The 12,464-nt window shown below is 42.5% G+C and overlaps 1 protein-coding gene and 1 pseudogene across 2 annotated transcripts in view; one reads left to right on the forward strand and one right to left on the reverse strand.

The window, feature by feature from the left end:
- The window catches only part of LOC127672159 (protein arginine N-methyltransferase 9-like), a 217,329-nt pseudogene that overhangs the window by 131,611 nt on the left and 73,254 nt on the right, over positions 1–12,464 (forward strand).
- LOC127672155 (transmembrane protein 184C-like) overlaps positions 1–12,464 on the reverse strand; it is a 250,674-nt gene that overhangs the window by 95,181 nt on the left and 143,029 nt on the right. The window lies entirely within an intron of this gene.

Below are 12,464 nucleotides of genomic sequence, written 5' to 3' on the forward strand. Positions count from 1 at the left end.
GCCCTGGTACCTTTACAAAAATCTTACTGAAGTAAGTCCCTGGGATGATCCCCAAAACCTTAGAGCTCAGCTCTCTTCCTAGTCTCCTTCCTAAGTGTGGTGACTGAGCAACCACCACCTGCACCTACCACCTATGCTTGCCAGCCTGCTGCCACACCCTCCTCACCATGATGGTCTGGATACCTTCGAACCATGAACCCTTCTACCACATCTCTACAATCATCAGCTCTGTTCTCCCTTCCCAAAACATACAACCACAAAACAGGCCAACTGAGCCCACCATAGACACAACACCAAAAGCTAAAACACATCCTTCTTGCCAAGCCTGTTCCTCTCCTTCACTCACCTCCCACAGGAGAAACAACCTCACCTTACTTCCACCCCACACCCAGTCAGCCCCACATAAGCAGGGACTGTCCTCCTGCACTATTCCTGGTCATGGCACCAATGCCCTGCTCCTGACCTGCCTCTTCCCTTAGGAGGAACCATGCTCATCAGTCCTCATGCCCTCAGACACCCTGGCCTGTCTGCAGCCCGGGTGCTCCAAAGCATGCAGACTGGATTCTGCTGCCTGTCAGCTACAGCCTTCTCTTGGAGAATTTCCCTTCCCCACTCAGCAGAAATCCCTAACCTTCCTTTGCTCTTACTAGTTATTAGAGGATGAATAGCCATTGTTCAAAATGCTTGGGACCAGAAGTGTTTCGGGATGCTGAGATCTGGGTCAGAACCCACCTGTCAACACCAAACTCATCAGTTCCTTATGAAACATATGCATGGGTGCAGAAGGCAGTTTGGCACAATAGTCTTAAGAATTCCTGGGCAAAACCAATATTTCATGGTATAGAATTTTCTATACGGTATCTTGGCAGCACTCAAAATATTCCAGGATCCACAAAGTGCACAGTGATCAATTTAAGGAGGTTTTGGGTTTGTTTTTTTGGGGGGGCGGGAGGGAAGGGTGCAAGACAGGGTTTCTCTGTATAGCCCTGGCTGTCCTGAAACTCACTCTATAGACTAGGCTGGCCTCGAACTCAGAAATCCGACTGCCTCTGCCTCCCAAGTGCTGGGGTTAAAGGCGTGTGTCACCCGTGCTCGGTTTAAGGAGCTTTTATTTCATTTTGCAGTAGTGAGTCTGGTGCGCTGAGATCCAGAAGGCCCGAGTGCTGGGACTAAAGTATGTGGTTTTTCTCATTAAAGTAGGCAGACTTCCTGTGGGTCAGCGGTGCTAAATAGCCGTTTCCACTGTGAGCAGTTCACCCTTGCAGACATCGTGCTGTCATTACTGGCCTGCACCAGAGTAAAAGCTTGCAAGTGCAGTGGGTGAGCGCTGTGGCTCGTGTGCACAGTCTGAGAAGCCCTGCGTTTGTGTCTGCATCTCACTGTGGTAGGATCTCTGTGAGATCAAGGGCAGCCTGGTCTACAGAATTACTTCTGTGACAGCCCAGGCCACACAGAGAAACCTTGTCTGAACAAAACAAAAGAAAATAAAAAATGAAGAAGAAAAAGGGAATTAACTTTGAGAAGGTTCACTGACAGAGTCTGTGGATGTGTTCCCTCCCTGGTTTGTTTTTGATTTTTAATGCAGCAGTTTCATGTAGTCCAGGCTAGCTTTAAACCCACTGTGTAGTCAAAGATTACCTTTAACTTCTGTCTGATCATCTTGCCTCCATGTGTCATGTGCTGAGATTACAGACATAAACTACAAATCCAGGCCAGGAGAAAAACACTTTCATTGTGTTAAGAGTTCGAAGCTAAATGTTTACTGTTCAGGCAGACCAGAAAAGATGTGGGTACCAATTACTCTTAAGAACAGGCCTCATTCTGGCTGGCTTTGCTCTGTGTGTGTGTGTCTCTCTGTGTGTGGTGTGTGCGTGTGTGAGCGCGCGCACATGTACTTTTGTCATTCAGTTCTATTACTGGTGACTTGACTTCATCTGCAGTATGTGTATGTCTGCTACATGGTTAGTAGATGCATAATATTCTGCAATCAGTACCCTGACTGCAGGGCAGGGCAGGGCCGTGTGCTGTGAAGTTGGGCTGAGTTGTAGCATTGAGGGAAACACAGTTTATAAGGCCTCTCATTCTCTTATTATTCAGAAATTTTTGGCTCCTTTCTACTTTCCTGACTTCTGTTTTCTGATCCTTTTTACATTTTCAGGAATTAAAAAGTCTGGCATCTAAGAAGCCACACTCTTAATGTCCCTGCTGTTAAAGAAGGCATGCTGGACGCTATTATGGTTTGGTTTGTTCTCCAGCTTGATGATGAACACAGTTTGTCCACAAGTCCTAGTGAGGAAACCTGCTGGGAACAGGCTGTGTATCCAGTATAGGCCCTTGAAGGTAAGTTTTGTCTCATTAAAAAAAAATAGTGGCTGGAGAGCTGTGGTTAAGACCACTGGATGCTGTTCTAGAGGACTTGTGGTACCTACAGGGTAGCTCAGAACTGTCTGTGCCCATGGTCCCATGGGATCCAATGGCTTTTTCTAATATGCAGACAAAATATCCATTTACATTTCTAAAATGCATAAATAAATAAATAAAACTTTTTAAAAAATTCTTTCAATGGTCTAGAGACATGGCTCACCAGTTTAGAGCACTGACTGTTCTTCCAGAGGCCGTGAGTTCAAGTCCCAGCAAACATATGGTGACTCACAACCATCTGTAATAGGATCTGATGCCCTCTTCAGGTGTGTCTGAAGAGATCAATGGTGTACTCGCATACATAAAATAAAATAAATCATTTTTTTAAAAATTCTTTTAAAGCAAACCTTTCCCCGACAAGCCAGTCAAACAGACAAAATTTGTTGCTTGAATCAAGTTACTGTCAGGCTGGAGAGATGGCTCAGTGGTTAAGAGCAGTGACTCTTCCAGAGGTCCTGAGTTCAATTCCCAACAACCAGATGGTAGCTCACAACCATCTGTAATGGGATCTGATGCCCTCTCTTGTCGTGTGTCTGAAGAGAGCAACAGTGCACTCACATACAATCAATCAATCCATCAATTAAAAAAAAAGAGAGAGAAGAAAAGAAAATCAAGTAACTGTCGGTGACCAAAAAGAAAAAAATAATTACTTTTGAGATGAAGTTTTCAGCAAAAAAAGTGTTACTTTACTATTTAAGAATTATACATTTCTTTGTTCAAAAGTACATTTGAATTACAAATGTGTTCTTTAGAAGAGAGATTAAAGACAGCTGCAGTATTGTATGCTGTTAATCACAGCATATCAGGGTCTCAGGAGACAGGCAAATATCTGGGAGTTCAAGACCAGCCTGGTATGACTATCATAGGACCTTAACTCCCTGTGTTCAATCCCTAGAGACCAAGTAAAGTAGAAGGAAACAGCTGCCCCGCCTAGGTTCATTCTCTTATAGTAATTTAAATATCTCTTAAAGAATTTGCAATCAAAGACCATTTTAAATGCTTAACCTAAAAATAACAATTTTGGTTTTTTTTTCCTCAATTAAAAATATTTGTCAGGCGTGGTGGCGCATGCCTGTAATCCCTGCACTTGGGAGGCAGAGGCAGGTGGATTTCTGAGTTCAAGGCCAGCCTGGTCTACAGAGTGAATTCAGGACAGCCAGGGCGACCCAGAAAAACCCTGTCTCGAAAAACCAAAAAAAAAAAAAAAAAAAAAAAATCCGTGTGTGTCTGTTTGTACGAGGTGTTTCTTGGGGACACATCCCATGGCATGCACGTGGTCACAGGACAGCTTTACTTGTTCTCTAGGGATTGAACCCAGGGAGTTAAGATTGTAAGTCAGATTTTATGGGCTCAGTCGATCTTTTTGTCTCAGATTCCCTGTCTCACCATACCTAGGTATGGATTGTATTTTTCTCTGGAACTGATAGGAAGAATGATAGTCATACATGGGCAGTGGGGACATGGACCCCGTGTGAAGAGTCACAGAGGAGCACAGAATACTCCTCACTGCAGGACTTACTCTTCCTTAAACCGTGATGTTCTCAAACATGCAAATTTCCAGATGCATAAGGAGTATTGGATACCATCGTGCTGTGCTTTCATTGTTTTGGAAATTACCTTTAGAGAAAAGAGTGTCTAGTTAAGCTAAAATGAGGCTTTATTAAATGATATTGATTCCATCTGTCATTGCCTATAGACAAAGCTTCCTTTATCCCCAGGTCTTCCTCAGTTTGGCAGCCCTTCTACTGATTGTAGTAAAAACAGTATGAAGCTGGGCATTGTAATGCATGTCTGTAATCCCAACACTTAGGATGTAGAGGAAAGAGAACCAGGAGTTTCAGGGCAGCTCCAGCCCGATCGCAAGTTTGAGGTGCAGCCACTTGCAGCAAGGAAGCCCAACATTTTGGAGATGGCAGTACCATGGCATAACTGCCTAGAACAGCAGCAGCCGTGCATTGTCCCAGTCTCAGCTTTAGTCGGTAAGGGGTCAGTTGTGCTGGGTAGTTTTATGTCAACTTGACATAAGCTAAAGTCATCTAAGAGGAGGAAATCTCAATTAAGAAAATGCCTTTATAAAATGGGACTGTAGGTAAGCCTGTAGAATATTTTTAATAGTTGGTAATTGGTGGGGAAGGGGAGGGCCCAGCCCATTGTGGGTGGTGCCATCTCTTAGGGTGGCTGTGTTAATTTCTATACGAAAGTAGGGTGAGCTGGGTGGTGGTCGTGTATGCCTTTAATGCCAGCACTCAGGAGTCAGAGGCAGGCATACTTATGTGAGTTTGAAACCAACCTGGTCTACAGAGGTAGCCAGGGCTACACAAAGAACCTGTCTCTAGAAAAAAAGGAAGGAAATAAGGAAGGAAGGAGGAAAGGAAAGAGGAAAGAGACAAGAGGAAAGGAAAGGGGAAAGGAAAGGAAAGGGGAAAGGAAAGGAAAGGAAAGGGGAAAGGAAAGGGGAAAAAAGGAAAGGAAAGGGGAAATGAAAGGGGAAAGGAAAGGAAAGGAAAGGAAGGAGAAAGGAAGGGAAAGGAAAGGAAAGGGGAAAGGAAAGGGGAAAGGAAAGGAGAAAGGAAAGGAGAAAGGAAAGGAAAGGGGAAAGGGGAAAGGGGAAAGGAAAGGGGAAAGGGGAAAGGAAAGGGGAAAGGAAAGGAAAGGGGAAAGGAAAGGAAAGGAAAGGAAAGGGGAAAGGAGAAAGGAAAGGGGAAAGGGGAAAGGAAAGGAAAGGGGAAAGGAAAGGAAAAAGGAAAAGGAAAAGGAAAGGAAAAGGAAAGTTGAGGAAGCCAGTAAGCAGCCCCCCTCCATGGCCTCTGCTTCATCTCCTGCTTCCAGGTTCCTGCCCTAACTTCCATTAATGATGAGCCAAATAAACCCTTTCCTCCCCAGTGTGCTTTTCATCACAGTGTTTATTACAGTAATAGAAATCCTAATTAAGACAATCAGGATGTATGAATATGTATTTGTATATGTATGTATTATTTTTTCCTTTCCTTTCTTAAAAATGAAGACTACTGCATTCAGACTGGTGACTGAGTGACAATGGAGGCATCTTGTCACGATTGTTACCTAAGAATCCAGGGGATCAGTATCTTGCATTTGGAACATGAAATGGAAGTTATAAAAAGTTTTACCAAGAATAAAGACTTGCTCTCTCTAGGAAATGAGGCTGAACTCTGTAGTGCTTTGGCTAACCTTCAGACCAGTAGACCAGACGCTCTGGAGCAGACCTGTGTGTTAGAACCCACAGAGATTGTTCTGCTTAATAACATTCCGTATCATGAAGGCTTTAAGCCGGCGATGAGGAAGGTCTGTCTTCGCTGGCCACAGAGCCGGGGTGTCGGCCCACAGACACTGTCAGTACGTGGAGACGAACTCTGGGAGTAGACAGAGCGATGCTGCACCCAGTCCCTCTGACCCTTTCTATGTGCTGGATGTTCTGAAGGCTTCTCTCTTTTGCTTATACTTGCTGGAACACTGGGTCAGGTTAAGCCCTACAGTTCAGTGGAGAAAGACCAGCATTGTATTGCTTTGGACCTCGTATCTGAAGCCAATCACTTCCCTAAGGAAACATTTGACTTTTGGCTGCCACAGAGACGATGAAGCTGCTGTGTTGCAGAGGCCCAAATCGGACAAATTGTGGAACATAATTATATTAGATATCATCGAGCCATCTGGGCTTATCCAGCAGGAGCTAATGGAAAAGGCCACAATATCCAGGTAAACAAAAACCAGAAGTGTGAGGGGGAGTTTGGGTTCAAGTTTCTCTTAGGTTTGTTGTTGGTTTTGTGTTTGTTTTTCTTTTTGTTTTCAAATTCTATCAGCAAAAGGGGTAAGGCGACTGTCTTACTGTCTAACCATACCTTGACGTCAGGGTTTGTTCTGCAAGGGAGGCCCTCTAGGTAGGTTTGGGGTAGAGGCTGGAGGTTGCCTGTGGTTGACAATTTCTGACCTTTCCTGAAACTGAGTTAATCACCAATAAATAAATGAGTCTTCAGCAAAGCTCTGACTGGAAAGTTCACATGCTTTCCAGAGTGGGTGAACACATCAACATAGGGAAGGGAGGGTAATGTGCCTCAAGACTGGGGCTCCGAGGTCCCCTTTCCATTAAAGAGCTGTTTCTTCCTCTAACCCACCTTTGGTGCAGAACACGGCCAAAGCAACAGGCACAGGTAGAGAGAGAACGAAATACATGTTATAATGTACATGTTGGTAGGGGGTTGGTTTTATTTTTCATTGCTCGCTCGGTGAAATGTTTGTCAACTTATGCAGAAGAAAACCTTAGAAGATACTTAGTCATCATCTTCTTTACACTTGGGAATTGGCACCTGCACATCTTGTACATAATCTAGTTAAATGACCTAGATTAACTGGGAAGACAATATATGACAAGAAACAAAGGAAATTAAAAGCTGTGTTCTCTTCCTGTGTGACAGTAAAGGAAGATGAGTAAGCCTGTGTCACTTACTGAAAGGCTGGAGAGGTGGCTCTGTGTTAAGAGTGCTTGGTACTCCTGCAAGGTGCCAGGTTAACTTCCCAGCCCCCAGGGAGTGACCCTTAGCCACTCCAGCCATCCCTAACCCCAGTGTTGGGGACTCCAGCAGTCATGTGTGTAGAACACATGCAGACATACACAAGTGCAGGCAGAGCATTCATACACAGAGTAAAATAATTAAGCCTATTTAAAAAAAAAAAGTGGGGCTGGAGAGATGGATCAGTGGTTAAGTGCACTGACTGCTCTTCCAGGGGTCCTGATTTCAATTCCCAGCAACCACATGGTGGCTCACAAACATCTGTAATGGGATCTGATGGCCTCTTCTGGTGTTTCTGACACCTACAATATATTCATACAAATAAAATAATTTTTTAAATGTTTTTTTTAAGTGGGGTTTTGTTGGTTAGTTGGTTTTTCTTTTTGTATTTTCTGGGTGGTGTAACATTGGTTGTGGTGGAGTCACTCTGTAGACCAGGCTGGCTTCCAACTCTCAGAGATCCACCTGCCTCTACTTCCTGAGTGCTGGGATTAAAAGTGTGGGCCACTGAAAGGTTTTAAAACAAAATTCTTAACGCAAAAGATTAAGATTGCATGTTCTGTGCAAAGAACTTCACCTGGTTGCTGTGATAGAAAGTGAGAGAAGCCACTAATGAGGCACAGGGTTAGCACTGGCTCCCAGTTTGAGGGTGCACTCATCATCATGAGAAAGGCATATAGCAGGCACGCCTGCTGTCAAGCAAAGACAACTGCATGATGGCCGTCCACTTGTGAATGCACAAGCGAGCAGTTCATCTGGGCCTCAGGTTTTCTTCTGGAGCTGTTAGTCAGCTTTCTATCACTGGCAAAATGCTGAGATGATCGGGCTTGTGTGACAGATTCAGATCACTTGGGCTTTTGATTTGAGGTGATTGTGGCAGGAGTAGGAGACAGGAAATGACCAAGGCCCCAATGTCTTAAGTTTGTTCTGTTTTGTGCCATAGTGGAGCTGGGGGAGAGTGGGGTCTTTCAGAGATATAAACATATTAAATAACTTTATGATATTCCTTATATAATTACAAAATTGGCTTCAGGCTGCCTTGTTGCCATCCCTATTCATACCCTCCTGTCTTTTAGAACAAAGTTGGCAGAATTCAATAGAGTTGATGTCATTTGTCAAAGGGATTGGTATTCTGCTGCCAAAGGATAGCTGAGATGCTGTGTTCTCCTGTCTTTACAGAACGCTGCTCTTTCGGTGCAAGCTAGGAGTGCTGCAGTACACTGTGGTCAGACTAATCCCCACCGTCTGTAAGTGTGACTTGCCTTCCCTTTTTTTTCTTTTTGTCTTCATGCTACAGGCCCAGGAATGTAACTCAGTGAATAGTGTTTGTCTTGTATGCACAAAGCTCTGGGTTTAATCCCCAGCACCACAGAAACCTAGTTCAAGACAAACAGTGGTAGCATTTGAAAGTAGAGGTAGAAGAGCCAATGTTTAAGGCCAGCCTGGGTCCTGTCTTTAAGAACCTATTATATGGGAAAAACAAGTAGAAAAAGTGTTAATTAACAGTGCGAGTCTGATCTGCTATAAAACCACATGTATAAAAGCTGACGAATAGTGCAAGAATTACCACAAGATTCACACCTCTGAGAAGATACTGTAAAACCAACCCTTCAGAAAAAAACAAAAGCAAAAACAAAAAACAAAAAAACAAAACAAAAAAACCCTCCTTTAGTTGGGTTAATTATACAGATTTATCTTTAGTGTTGTTATTAATTTAAGTGTTTATTAACACATTCTTTAACTGTTGCACACATTTAATCCCAGCACCCAGGAGGCAGAGGTAAGCAGATGTTAAATAGACACAAAAACTGATGTCAAAATGTGAGATATAATCAAACCGCCTGGGAATTTGTTCCCTAAAAATCCCAGAATGTCAGTTTCTGTGCTTGTCTGTTAGATGTTGTATTGTGTAACTGAAAAAATAAAAGAAAGCCATGTGAAGAAAGCAGTTGAACTCTTTACCCTGTTAGTGAACCAGAATCATTTATGGAAGTGATTTATTTCTCTGCTGCTTAGAAATAGGGTTATCATATAACTTAGTGCTTGTGGTAAAATGTCCATGTGCGAAGGGGATCTGGCCCTTTAAATATTTACCTCTAAGATAATTTACAGGAAAGAGTGAGCTGTAGTCATGTTTACCAATCATGCTTTCCAGAATTAGGAAGATAATGACTATTCTCAGGCTTAATGGTTCTCAGTTTATACTTTATAGGCTTTCTAAACCCATAGGCTTTCTAAAATAAACTGATGGTAAATTTTAAGCAGTGGTGCAGCGGTCCCTTACATATGTGTTCAGTGCAGGAGGGTGTGCATGGTTAAGAGCTCTTTGGTTTCCATGACTGCTCACAGCTATTTGCTAACTCCAGAGTTCAATGCTCTTTCACGCTACAGGGCAATGCATGCACACCATGCACAGGTATATATGCAGGCAGAATACTCTACACATAAAATAAAAACTCAATTTCTAAAGGATATACAGTAAGATATGGTTCTGCTTGGTTAGTCATAAAGTTGTCTGATTTTTGCCACTTTTCAGGGCATATGAAATTCTTGGAGTATACAATGAAGGAAAGTTTTGTTTCTCAAATCCTTGGACATACCTGGTTATATTAAACAATTTCTCACAACTGGTAAGTGGATAAACATATTCTTAATTGTATTAAATTCGTTTCTGTAGTTAAATATTACTAGGCATTATTTCTTTACAGAAATATTCTTTTAATTTTTACATAAAATCTGAGGAAGCTGTAATATGTACCTTTATACAAGGTACATATTAAATAAATACGCCTTCAAAAGAAACCCAATAGAAACCTATTCAGTAAGAGGAAAAAGTCTAATTGGTATATGATAGGACAGAGTTTAAAGAAAAATGGAAAAATTCACCAGGCAGTGGTGGTGCAAGCTCGTAATCCCAGCACTCTGGGAGGCAGAGGCAGGCTGATTTCTGAGTTCAAGGCCAGCCTGGTCTACAAAGTGAGTTCCAGGACAGCCAGGGCTATACAGAGAAACCCTGTCTCGAAAAAACCAAAAATCACAAAAACTATAAATGGAAAAATTTGATGGGCTGTGGTGACACACACCTTTGGTCCCAGCACTTGGGAGGTGGAAGCAGGCCCATTTCTGTGACCTCAAGGCCAGTCTGCAAAGTGAGTTCCAGGACAGCCAGAGCTGCACAGGGAAATCCTGTCTCGAAAAACCAAAAATAGAATTTTATAGTGAAGATGAGTGGGACATGTCTCCAGGGCCTTCCTTCCTCATGGTCATCTTCATGACAATAGACCCTTTCCTGGCAATGTATTCTAAAGAAATGGAAGTACTTTTGCTTTGGATGTAAAGGACTTTATAACAAACACTCTGATCTAGGTGAACATAGTTTTGTCTTCCCATTAACATTTAGACAGTTACTAAAAAGAAACCCTATGAAACATACACAGAAGTCAGCTACTTTCAGGTCAAAAAGATTGGGCAACAGACTTTGATTCCAATTCATAACAGATACTGGAAATTAGTTTAGGACTTATGGAACTCCTCGGGTGGAGTGTTTGCCTAGCATACAACAGCTCTGGGTTTGATCCCAGAATGAGGGTAGAAGTTCATAGGTACTACAAAATGGCTTCATGCTTGGAGTCCTGATGACTTTTCTTTCAGCAGTATGATAACTAGAATCTAGGGCCTCCTGCATGTTGGGTGGGTACTCTGCCACTGAGCCACAGCTGTAGTGTAGGCGTTTGGGTAATATGGACTAATGTACTCCTCTCAAGGAAATGTGATTTAGAGTCAGATCTGATGGTCAGAATTGTATTGAAACTGTATTTATTTAGTGTTGACTTATAAACTGCATGATCTGGGCAGTGGTGGTGCAGGCCTTTAATTCCTGCCCTCGGGAGACCGAGGCATGTTGGTTAAAGTGGGAGTTATTTCAGAAAAGCAGACCTGGTAATGACAAAGTGCAGAATCTGTGTCCACGGGCCTGCAGGTATGTAGAGCCATCTCTGAACTCGGGGAATTGTATTGTTTGTTGAGCCATTTGATGCAGTATTGCCCCTGAACAACATGAAAACAGTGGGGCGAGACTGTTGTCCAATTCTGTAGTGCAGGAACACTGGAGAAGTGAGCTATAGATACTGACTATTAATTATTTTATTCTTTGTCCACTTATATCTGCATGGTACCTTTCAGTCCTTGGGTAGCATTGAGAAATACTTGACTGAGGGATGCAAAGAGAAATGTAAATCTTGGCTTATCATGTTTTGATATGGAAAAAAGTTTTAAAAATGAATTTTTAAGTCTGAAACTTAAAAAAAAATGTTGACACCCTAAATAACTTTTAAAAAGTTATTAGTTTGGAAAACTAAATTTAGCCAAAAAGATGAATGATGTTTTTGTTGATTTTTGTAAGATTTCATCATATGCATTGAGATGTTTTTGGCCGCAATTGCTATCCCTATAGTTTCTCCTATAAATCCTATGCCCATGAAGCTGAGAAAGGCTCCTGCTTTGACTCCTTCCTCGCAATGTGGTATGTTTCTGATGTGAGAGATGACATTTCAGACCAAGTTAGTATTGTTGGTAAGTAACAGGCTGAGTGTGTGTGTGTGCGTGCATGCATGTGGGGACTTGAGATGAACCCCAGGAGTGGTTTCTCAGGAGCTGTTCAGATTGGGTTTTGGAACAGAATCTCATTCTCCTGGAGCTCACAGATCTCAGCTAGGATGCTTGGCCAGAGAGCCCCAGAGACCCCCCTTCTCTTACTGTGAGCAACACACAAAACCATGCCCTGCTTGTTATCTGTCAATAGGATTAAACTCAGTTACTTCATGTTTGTGTGGCCAGCAATTTACAAATGTCTCCTCAGCCCCTATATGTGGGTTATATTTCTCCTGCAATGACAATTCAGTGGTTATTTAAAAATAAGATCATATTATAGCAGTTCCATAATATAGGCTCTTCAAATTCAAGGAGATAGGGGGTAGGGGGAGCTATTTTTAGAATCATGTGTTTAAATGGTAAAAATAACTTTTGGTTAATAAGTTTCTATTGTCTTAAAGGGAGGACAATGTGAGGTTATCCAAAGCAGCATCATAAAGAACATTCAAGCCTCCTTTCCTCATCTTCCCAAGAAACATCTTCTGGTTCTTCAAAGCCACCCTCCACAGTGGGCCTATACCAAGGTTTTGGACACACAGTTACATCACAGAGCCCTATCCCAGAAAAAGAGCAGAAGCCTCTTCTTAGAGGACAAGATTGCATACATGACATCCCCAAAACACAACTAAAGCTTCTTGAATCAGGCCAACATATCATAATTAATATCCCAGGAGACCAGATGGAGATTCCCGACCTCAGCTTTCAATACCCTGTAGAGTAAGTTTCCTCACAGGGGTTATTTTCATCATGGACATCTGAAGATTCCGCGAATGACATGTTGGAATCACTGCAGGAGCTGTCTGATTCATCCATGGACCCTTAAAGCTGCCACATCCTCCTGTACAGTTTAAAATTTAAGATAGCCTA

The sequence above is a fragment of the Apodemus sylvaticus genome, chromosome 21 (assembly GCF_947179515.1).
Source record: "Apodemus sylvaticus chromosome 21, mApoSyl1.1, whole genome shotgun sequence".
In the NCBI taxonomy this organism is placed as follows: domain Eukaryota; kingdom Metazoa; phylum Chordata; class Mammalia; order Rodentia; family Muridae; genus Apodemus; species Apodemus sylvaticus.